At 37.2% G+C, this 9,337-nt stretch overlaps 1 pseudogene; it reads right to left on the bottom strand.

The window, feature by feature from the left end:
- Positions 1 to 57: 57 nt before the first annotated feature.
- Positions 58 to 542, bottom strand: LOC148090575 (large ribosomal subunit protein uL11 pseudogene; annotated as a pseudogene).
- Positions 543 to 9,337: the final 8,795 nt, after the last annotated feature.

Raw genomic sequence — 9,337 nt, 5'->3', positions numbered from 1 at the left:
ATTATCTTTTTTTGGTTCTCAAATAATCTTTAATTGAAATATTGTCCTTTGTAGTTCTTAATTAGGTGGACATTCCACTGCACCACTGTTGATGTCATCTATGATGTCATGAGGGTAGCAGCCATCAGAGTTGCAGCCCACCAACTGGGCAGTCCTTAGGATCTCTTTAATGGTTCCAGAGAGTTATCCAGCTAAAGATGAGTGTTGCATCTGTTGGGTAGTGTTGACAATCTCATTGAAAGTGATATTTCCACTTTATGCTTCTTTACTTCTTTCTGTCTCTTGGCAGTTCTTTTATAACTTTGATGATCAGGTAGAAGGTACTACATCAACCTGGACCTAAATGTTCTGGATGGTCAGTTTCACTGTAATCCTCAGACTCTTGCAATCACTGTTTGCTTTAGCGATATCCTCACCAAACTTTTGGGAGGCAGACCCAGGGAGCCAATATTGGGGGTTCGGGCAGATATGGCACCAGTTTCCTCATTGGTGCACCTCAGGTATACAACTTTGATTTTGTTGGGGTAGACCTTCAGCGGCATGGTGGAGACTGCTGGTGTTGGATGAACCTGGATTCAGGACCACCAAAGAAAGTTGTACTTAGGCCTCCTCCAAGCCAAAAGCCAAAACCAAAATCATTATCTTGAAGAGATATCTGTACTCCTATGTCTATAGTAGTATTATTTACAGTGGCCAAAGTGCGGAAACAACCAAAATGTCAGTCAAAGGATAAATGGAAAAAGAAAATGTTCTCTATCTCTATATCTCTATCTCTAATCTCTATAATCTCTCTATCTATCTCTATCATCATCATCTCTATATCTATATATCTATATATCATCTATATCTATAGATCTATATAACACTATGTATATAATCTATATTATTATGTAGTGTGTACTAGTGTATGTATGTATAGTGAAATATTATTCAGCCATTAGAAAGAATGAAATCTTGCCATTGGGACAGCATAGATGGACCTGGAGGGCATTATGCTAAGTGAAATAAGTCAGATAGAGAAGGACAAAAGCTGCATGATTTCACTTATCTGTGGAATATTTTTAAAATGTTGGAACTCATAGAAACAAAGAGTAGAATTGTGGTTGCCAGGGACTGGGTGGGGGTGAATAAGGAGAGGTTGGTAAAGAGTACAAACTTCAGTTATAAGATAAATAAGTTCTGAGGATCTAATGCACAGCATGGTGAATATAGTTGATAATACTGTATTATATAATTGAAATTTGCTGAGAGTAAAACTTAAATGTTTCCATGTTTTAAAGGAAAGTAAATATGTGAGATGATAGTTAGCTAGATATGGGAAATCCTTTTACAATGTATACATATATAAAGTCATAATTTTGCACACTTTCAATATCTTTCAAAATTGACAACTTTGTCAGTTATACCTCAATAAAGTTGGGGAAGAGTCTAATAGTACTAAAATTCAAAACCTATTAAGAGACATTATAATGTAAAATATTTTTGAATTATATGTCTGTGTAAAATAAATAAAGAAATTCCTTTATAAATGGTTGTTAGGTTCCAAGACTAACCAATCAAACCAATTTACTTTATAATGTAGCTGAAATATGAAGGCACTTGTGATGCAAAAGAAAAGAAACTGATGCTCTAAAATGAGTAAATGAACAAACAATAAATTGAATAAGAAATTATTTTATGTATTTGGAATGCTAGCACTTGAGCATAATCAGGTTTAATTAGAGGAAGATCAAGAGGTAGATTGAGAGTTCTGTGGAAATTTTAGAAAGAACTTTAGAGCCTGATGATCCTAGTTTTTTTAAAAAAATTATCTTTATTGTTGAAAATATTACAGATGTCCCCTTTTTTTCCCCATTGACCCCTTCTACTGAACAACCCCCTCCCCCCCATCCTAGGCCTTTACCACACTATTTTCTGTGTCCATGGGTTGTGCAGTTATGCAAATAAATTTTTTGATTAATCTCTCCCCCCCACCCCCACCTTCCCTCTGAGATTCATCAGTCTGTTCCATGCTTCTATGTCACTGGATCTATTTTGTTCATCAGTTTATTTTGTTCTTTATATTTTATTACGTTTCATTTCATTTCAAAACATATTCAAAAGTTATCCTGGTACAGGTGTGTTTTAACACTACACTTATGTGTATCAACGATAATTAGGATTGCTTTAGTTTTCAGTTTAAATGTTTTCTTTGCTCACAAAGGCAGAAAGTGCATGCAATGTTTTAAATTTAGGAAGTTATGAATTTTTTTAACTAGAAAGGTACACTTCTCCACATTCTATCTAAGATTCTTTCTACCTGCCCATGATCCTTCTCTGTGTTTATCTTTTTATGACTACTCTTGGGCAGTATCACATATTCTTAGTTTTACAGTTCCACAACAAAGTGCTTCTTAGGAGTAAGTAACTAACCAACCAGAGTGAGAATTCAGATCCATCCCCTACCCTATGGCCTGCCTTCACACTCACTAGCTTTTCTTATATGACATGACCTTCAGCCAACAGATTGGGACACTGAGGACCTTCCTTTGAGACTAAAACAAGCTGAGGGGCCTATTCCATAGGTGGAGTCAACATTCAACTCTTATCCTGATCCCCAAAAGTCAGCCTCAGGGAGATGAAGGATGGAAAATCAGGAGCTAAAGCAGAAAGGGAAAAATCTTGGGGGTGGAGGTGGCTCCCTGATGTTGATAAAGAGATGCCCATAAGGAAATTTAAATCACTGTTCAGGAGTCAGCAACAGCTGTACAAGTGAAATTACAGGCATCATTCACAAATGGATCTTGCTCTTACAACCATTTAAAAATTGTGTTTACTGCCAGTTTTGATTTAGCTACTAAAATGCAGATTCTTGGAGAAGAGTGACTTTGTTTTGTTCACTGCTATATCCCCAGGACATATAGTGGCATGACATGGAGTAGTAACCTAATAAATATGTTTTGAATTAATCAATGACTAGATACTACTTTTCACTTAAAACCAGAGCGTTTTTGACCTAGCCGGTTTGGGTCATGGGTTAGAGCATCAGCCCAAGGACTGAAGGGTCCCAAGTTTGATTCTGGCCAAGGGAACATACCTCAATTGCAAGCTCAATCCTCACCCTGGTCCGAGCATGTGTGAAAGGCAACCAATCGATGTGTCTTTCTCACATTGATGTTTCTCTCTCTCTCTCTCTCTCCTTTCCACTTACTCTGAAAAGCAATGGAAAAAATATTTTCAGGTGAGGGTTAACAAACAAACAAACAAAAACCAGAGCTTTTACTTAGAACTTTTCTGGTGACTCAGTAAATATGGCCTTTCTATACAATTCTAAAGATTGTCAGTCCTCACATGCTGCCTACAGAATCACCTAGGACAAAGACCCTTCCCTATGTACTCAGCCCCTGAAGTAACTATACCTGAACTGGTCACTATTAAAAGTTTTTATCATTAATTTTAGAACCCACATTTTCCCCCAACAGCTCTTATATATCAGTGGCTTCCTTACAGGCTTTATTAGGTGTCATTGAGGCAAGGTTTTTTATTTCCAGATATTAGTCTTCACACACAGGTATTTGCTTGAATCAGAACACATTTACATATTTATTGGATTTTTGTAATTCTAGTACAAGGTAAAAAGGAGACTATTTTCAAATCACAGTTGATTGAATAAGAAGTAGAATACTTTTTGCTGTCAAGAGTCTATTTTCTTGCACCATCAACTCATGCACAATCCAGCACCCACATCATCAAGGTATGAGACAGGAACTTTCCAATTACATCCCTTTGTACATTTCTTTGGCTGTTTCTTTCAACAAGTAGTTTTTAGCAAAATTTTTTTTTTAATCAAAAATTTGGGATTGATAATTTGTCTTGAAATTATTAAAGCATTTTTTCTCTCATGTCATTTCATAATAACCTCAGTTGTACTTTGAAGGCGAATTTGGCTTTGATTTAGTTTATTTCTAATTTGGAGGTGAACAGTAAATAACATTTGTTCATTGTTAAAACAGAAGTATTTTAAATCAAGTTGTGACTATGTTACATTTATAAATAAGATTTACATATATACATACTTATACAGGGTAGGGCAAAAGCAGACTTACAGTTGTGAGTACATGAAACACAGAGTTTATCCTTGAATTATTATTTATTAATTATTGTATTATTTTCCATTTAAACCACTGTGTGTGTGTGTGTGTGTATGTGTGTGTGTGTGTGTGTGTTTATATATATACACTTATACATACATACACAGAAGACTGTCACCAAAGTTGCCGGTTGATTAAATTTGAATAAGTTGATACACATTCCACAGATTGGATGGAAGTATATTGTCACTTGCTAATTTGATGGAAAAAGGTGTGCTGGTAAAGAAACTGAGAAAAAGGAAGGTAAAGATGCAAACTGACAAGAGTCCTGTTAAGGGACTTAAAGGTCTGCACCAGATTTTACTCTCATTAACAGGTTTTCAACTGTTTCCAGAAATGTCCAGTCATTCTTTGCCCAAGTCCCCAAGCCTTCCAGCCTCTTTTAGCTACATGATTTGTTTTTCTATATTATAGAATTTATTTCCTTGCTTACCTCCATTCTACTTCAAGTCTCCAAATAAATGGGGGTGCCTTTTATTCAACCTCTAACAATGGCCTGCCTGGATTCATGTGAGTCAGGAAGATACTTTACCAGTACTGAATTGACTAGATGAAAAACATCCTCATTTATGCAGTAAACAGAAAGTTAGCAAAGGAATTATGTGGGCAGTCATCTATCAATCTGACCACTCAAACCTCTGGCCACGGTTACACCCAAATCATCTAGAAATGTTCCTATTTTTAAATTCTTACCATATTTATGTTTTCTAATTGTAAAGGCAATTACTGATCATTATAAAAGAAACAAGTTTGGAGAGTAAAAACTAAATAAATCCCAAATATCATGGCCCTGGCTGGGTAGCTCAGTTGGTCAGGGTGTTGTCCCTATATGCCAAGGTTGTGGGTTTGATCCCTGGTCAAGGCACATATAAGAAGCAACCAATGAATACATAAGTAAGTGGAACAACAAAAAGCACAAAGAAGATAATTTATGCAGCTTTGTCTTAACACATTATCTTACTTTTGGTCTTTCATTAGTGTAAGGACTTACTTCAGTTACCACTGCAACATTTACTGGCTTAAAACAACAATGGTTTATTATTTTTAATGATCCTGTGTATTGACTTGGCAGTTCTGCTTCATGTGCTATCAGTTGAGTTTCTAGCATGGCTGAAGGTCCAAAATGGTCTCATTCATATGTCTGGTTGTTTGGTGCTAGCTGTTGACTGGGAACCCAGCTGGACTATTGGCTGAATGCTTGGTTTTTCTTAATGCAGGCCTCTTTACATGGTTGCTTGGGCTTTCTCATAGCAACATAGCTGGGTTCAAGAAGGGGTGTAGTAAGTGGCAAAAGCAGAAACTTCAGATCTTTTAAGACTCAACTTCAGAAATCACAAAGCATCACTTCTGCCACACACTATTGGTGAAAATTAGTCACAGGGCCAGCCCAGAGTCAGTATCATAGGGGTTTAAAAAAGAGTTTGAACACTAGGAAGTAGTGGTTCATTGGGGGTTATCTTTGGAGAGTATTTACCACAGAGCCCTTCCTATCCCCTGATCCCAGCAGTCTTTGCTCCTCTTCAGCCATAACTGAGTGGATTTATGAGAATGGGGATGATGGTAATGGTGTGAACATATGGAATTCAGGTTAATAGGGTCAGTTGGATATACAGCTAAGATTCCCAACATTGAATGGCTTCTAATTTATATTTTTGGCCTCATTTCTAAGTGATGGTCGAGAACATTAAACATCAAAGTCTCAGCTTAAATATCACTTTCTCAAAGAATTCTTGAGGCATTCCCCCAATTATTCTCTATTTTTTTATCATGGTTTTCATAATTTATAACTTATGATTTCTTTTATATATGTTTATATGGTTGTTTTATGGTGTTTTGTTCACAATCTCGTGCATCACATGAAGGCAGAGACTTTGTTTTCTTTAGACCAGGGCCTAGCACAGAGTGTGGTAGAGAATAGGTGCTTATGGAATATTTGTTGAGTGAGTGGATGACTAAAAGGGAACCTGAATATTTGTCCTCACCTCTCATTTACTCACACATATGCAACCACAGTAATTTAGTCCCTGATTATAAATAGGAAGCTCTTAATAACTATCTTCACCACATATATGGGAGGCAAGAAAGTGATACAGGGAAATTTTAATCAAAATAAGTTCTGTTGGGGCATCTGTTTTCTATAAGAGAAGGCCATCTCCAGGTTCTATATTAGAAAACTCAACTTCATTCCCAAGCTTTGTGCTTCTCCTTTCAATAGCTCAAAATTGCTACCAGGACATCTCATGTTTACATTCAATATAACCAGTCCTATTTCAGCATTTTTGCTTCAAGCCTATTAGCTTTCCATTCTCTGACATTGATATCAACATCCCCAATCATCTTTGCTGCTTTGTTCATCTTCTCTTTTCCATACCTAGCCAAGGCCTATTCTCTCTTCTATTTTGTATTCCTATGACTTGACAGCATCATTCATTCATTCTATAAGTTCAACAAACATTCACTGAAAGCCTATTATGTGCCAGGCAAGAGGATACAAAAATGTTTATGAGCCAGTTTGTCTTTGAGGAATTTATAGCCTAGTTGGGGAGTATAATGATTGTTATTAGAAACTATTAGTGCTATTAGAGGTACTGTGATGAAATAGAGGGAAGAAAATAAACTGTGTCTGAAGGATTTGGACCTGTGGAAGAGTCAGGAGTGAAGGGTTGCAGGGAGGTGATTCAAGAATGGTAGAACATAAGAGATTACATTTGAAATGAGTCTTGAAGGAAGTTCAACCAGTGACCATAGAGAAGAAATATATGCTTTACAAAGCACATGTAAAGGCATGAGAGTATGAAGAAAAAGGCACTCAATATATCTGGAACACAGGTTGCACAAGAAAATGAGGGGGAAGATGAAGCTAGAAGTCTTAAAAAGGACCATAATTTTATAAGAGCCATGTGCTACATACTATGTAGATTCGTGTTTGAATTGAAGAATTTAAAACAGGGCAATAACATGCTTCGATTTACATTTTAGAAAGTTCATTCTTATACCAGTGTGGAGAATAGATTAGAAATGGTAACAGTGGAAAAAGGAGACTTGTCTAGACAAGTAATGATCAAAAGTAAAGTAGTGGCAAGGAAGCTGTGAATAGAGGACACAGTGGCAGAGAAACAAGGATGAGAAGACTGGAAATAGGCTAGGTAATAGGACCAAAATAGGATTTGTCAATTTGGTGGCTTTAGCAAAAGTGATATGTAGTAGTAGAGACTGAAACTATATTTCAGTGTGAGAAGTGAGGGATTGGAGACAAGGTAGGCAAATATTTAAAGACAGGTGAACTAGGATGATGATTATATTTAAGGAGTATGAACTAGGATGATTACAGGGAAAATGAATAAAATTTACTCTTTGTTAGTATGATGTTGTTTTTTAGTAGATGAGACTTCAGGGTATATATTCACCGAGAAAATGTCCATGAAAACAGAGAGGTTGACTTTACAGGAGAAAGACAAGGGATAGTTCCTGGAGAAGGATGCCAAGGAGGTGGGAAGAGGTGAGTGGAATGGAGCCCAAGAAGAGAATGGTGCTGATACCTCTCATTCTCAGACTCTAGTAATTATTAGGTTAATCTTGAAATCAAATAGCCTCAGGTTCAAGTCCCAAATCTACCACTTGCTATCTGGGTGAACATGACAAGCACATAACCACACCACACCTCAATTTTCTGTTACAAATTGAACCTTTTCACAGTGTAGTTGAAAGGATTACATGAGACTGTAAGTGCATAAAATGGTAGCTATTATTACTAAGGAGAATAGAATGGGGGCAAGCTAGAGATAAATTTGGCAGTAAAGAGTCAAGAATGGAAGGCATTTGTACTTAAGTCCTCTAATTTTCTCTCAATAAAGGTGAGTTGTTGGAAGTGTGAAAATGGCCCAGCCGGGGGTGGCTCAGCGGTTGAGCGTCGACCTGGGATGCAGGCGATCAGGGTTCAATTCCCGGTCAGGGCACATGCCCCTGTTGCTGGCTGCAGCCGATCAATGACTCTCTCATCATGGATGTTTCTATCTCTCTCTCTCCCCCTCCTTTCCTCTCTCTGAAATCAATAAAGGTATATTTAAAAAAAGAAAGTGTGAAAATGGGGGTGGAGGGGTACAGAGCTGAAGAAAAGTGCTAAAAAGCTTGGAACCTACTGAGAGGAAGAAGAGAGGATATGCTGAGGAATAAGATTGCTGAGCAACATCAGGGACCTGACTTGTCTCCTGTCCTTCAAGCTCTTGCTCTCAAATCCATCTTGCACAGTGGCACATGATTAATGTTCTCAAAAGGACACATTCATCATGTCACTACTATATATTTGCTGAATAAATCCTATGCTTCTCTGTTTGGCATTTTAGGCTATCTGCATTCAGATATCTTTCTACTGTACCAGCTTCTGCAAATCTACAAACCAGCTGAACTCTTTACTCTTTTCCTTATGTTTCTTGTTTTCTTAATTTTGCATCTTTGTTTATGCTATTTCCTATACCCTAACCTGAGGCTCATTCCAGAAGTTTATAAAGTTCAGGCTTCAGAGTCCTGAAAAGCTGAGTTCCAATTTGGACTCTGACACTGACTTTGGGCAAAGGGTTTTGCTTCTCTGTGCCTTAGTTTCCTTGTGTATAAATAGATATTACAATAATACAAATTATGTAGGGTTATTGACATGGTTGCACTAACAAATGTAAACAAAGCAATAGTAGAGCATCCTGAGCATAATGGAAATTCAGTGATTTGTTAAACATTTACAGAATACCTGTTATATACTAGGCATTGTGCTAGGCTTCATGGGTACAGAGATGAACAAAGTACTTGGAAACCCACAGGTTTAGTGAAGGAGAAAATGTTTAATTTAGTATATGGCTGTCAAGAATAGCTTCATGGAGGAGTTGTTATTGGAAATGAATCTTGAGGAATTTTTAGATATTGTCAGACAGTCAAGATATGTAAGTGGAATATGCTAACTTTTTAAAAAATATGTTTTTATTGATTTCAGAGAATGGAAGGGAGAGGGAGAGAGAGATAAAAACATCAATGATGAGAGAAAATCATCGATTGGCTGCCTCCTGCACACCCGCAACCAGGGATCTAGCCTACAACTGGGGCATGTGCCCTGATCAGGAATCCAAATGTGACTGCCCAGTCTATAGGTTGACGCTCAACCACTGAGCCAATACCGGCCAGGTGGAGTTCGCTAACTGAAGAGCTTCTGAAAAGATGAG

Source organism: Miniopterus natalensis, chromosome X (genome assembly GCF_054644295.1).
Source record: "Miniopterus natalensis isolate mMinNat1 chromosome X, mMinNat1.hap1, whole genome shotgun sequence".
Classification (NCBI taxonomy): domain Eukaryota; kingdom Metazoa; phylum Chordata; class Mammalia; order Chiroptera; family Miniopteridae; genus Miniopterus; species Miniopterus natalensis.
Note: the sequence above shows the minus strand (reverse complement) of the source record. Positions and strands in the feature narration are given on the sequence as shown.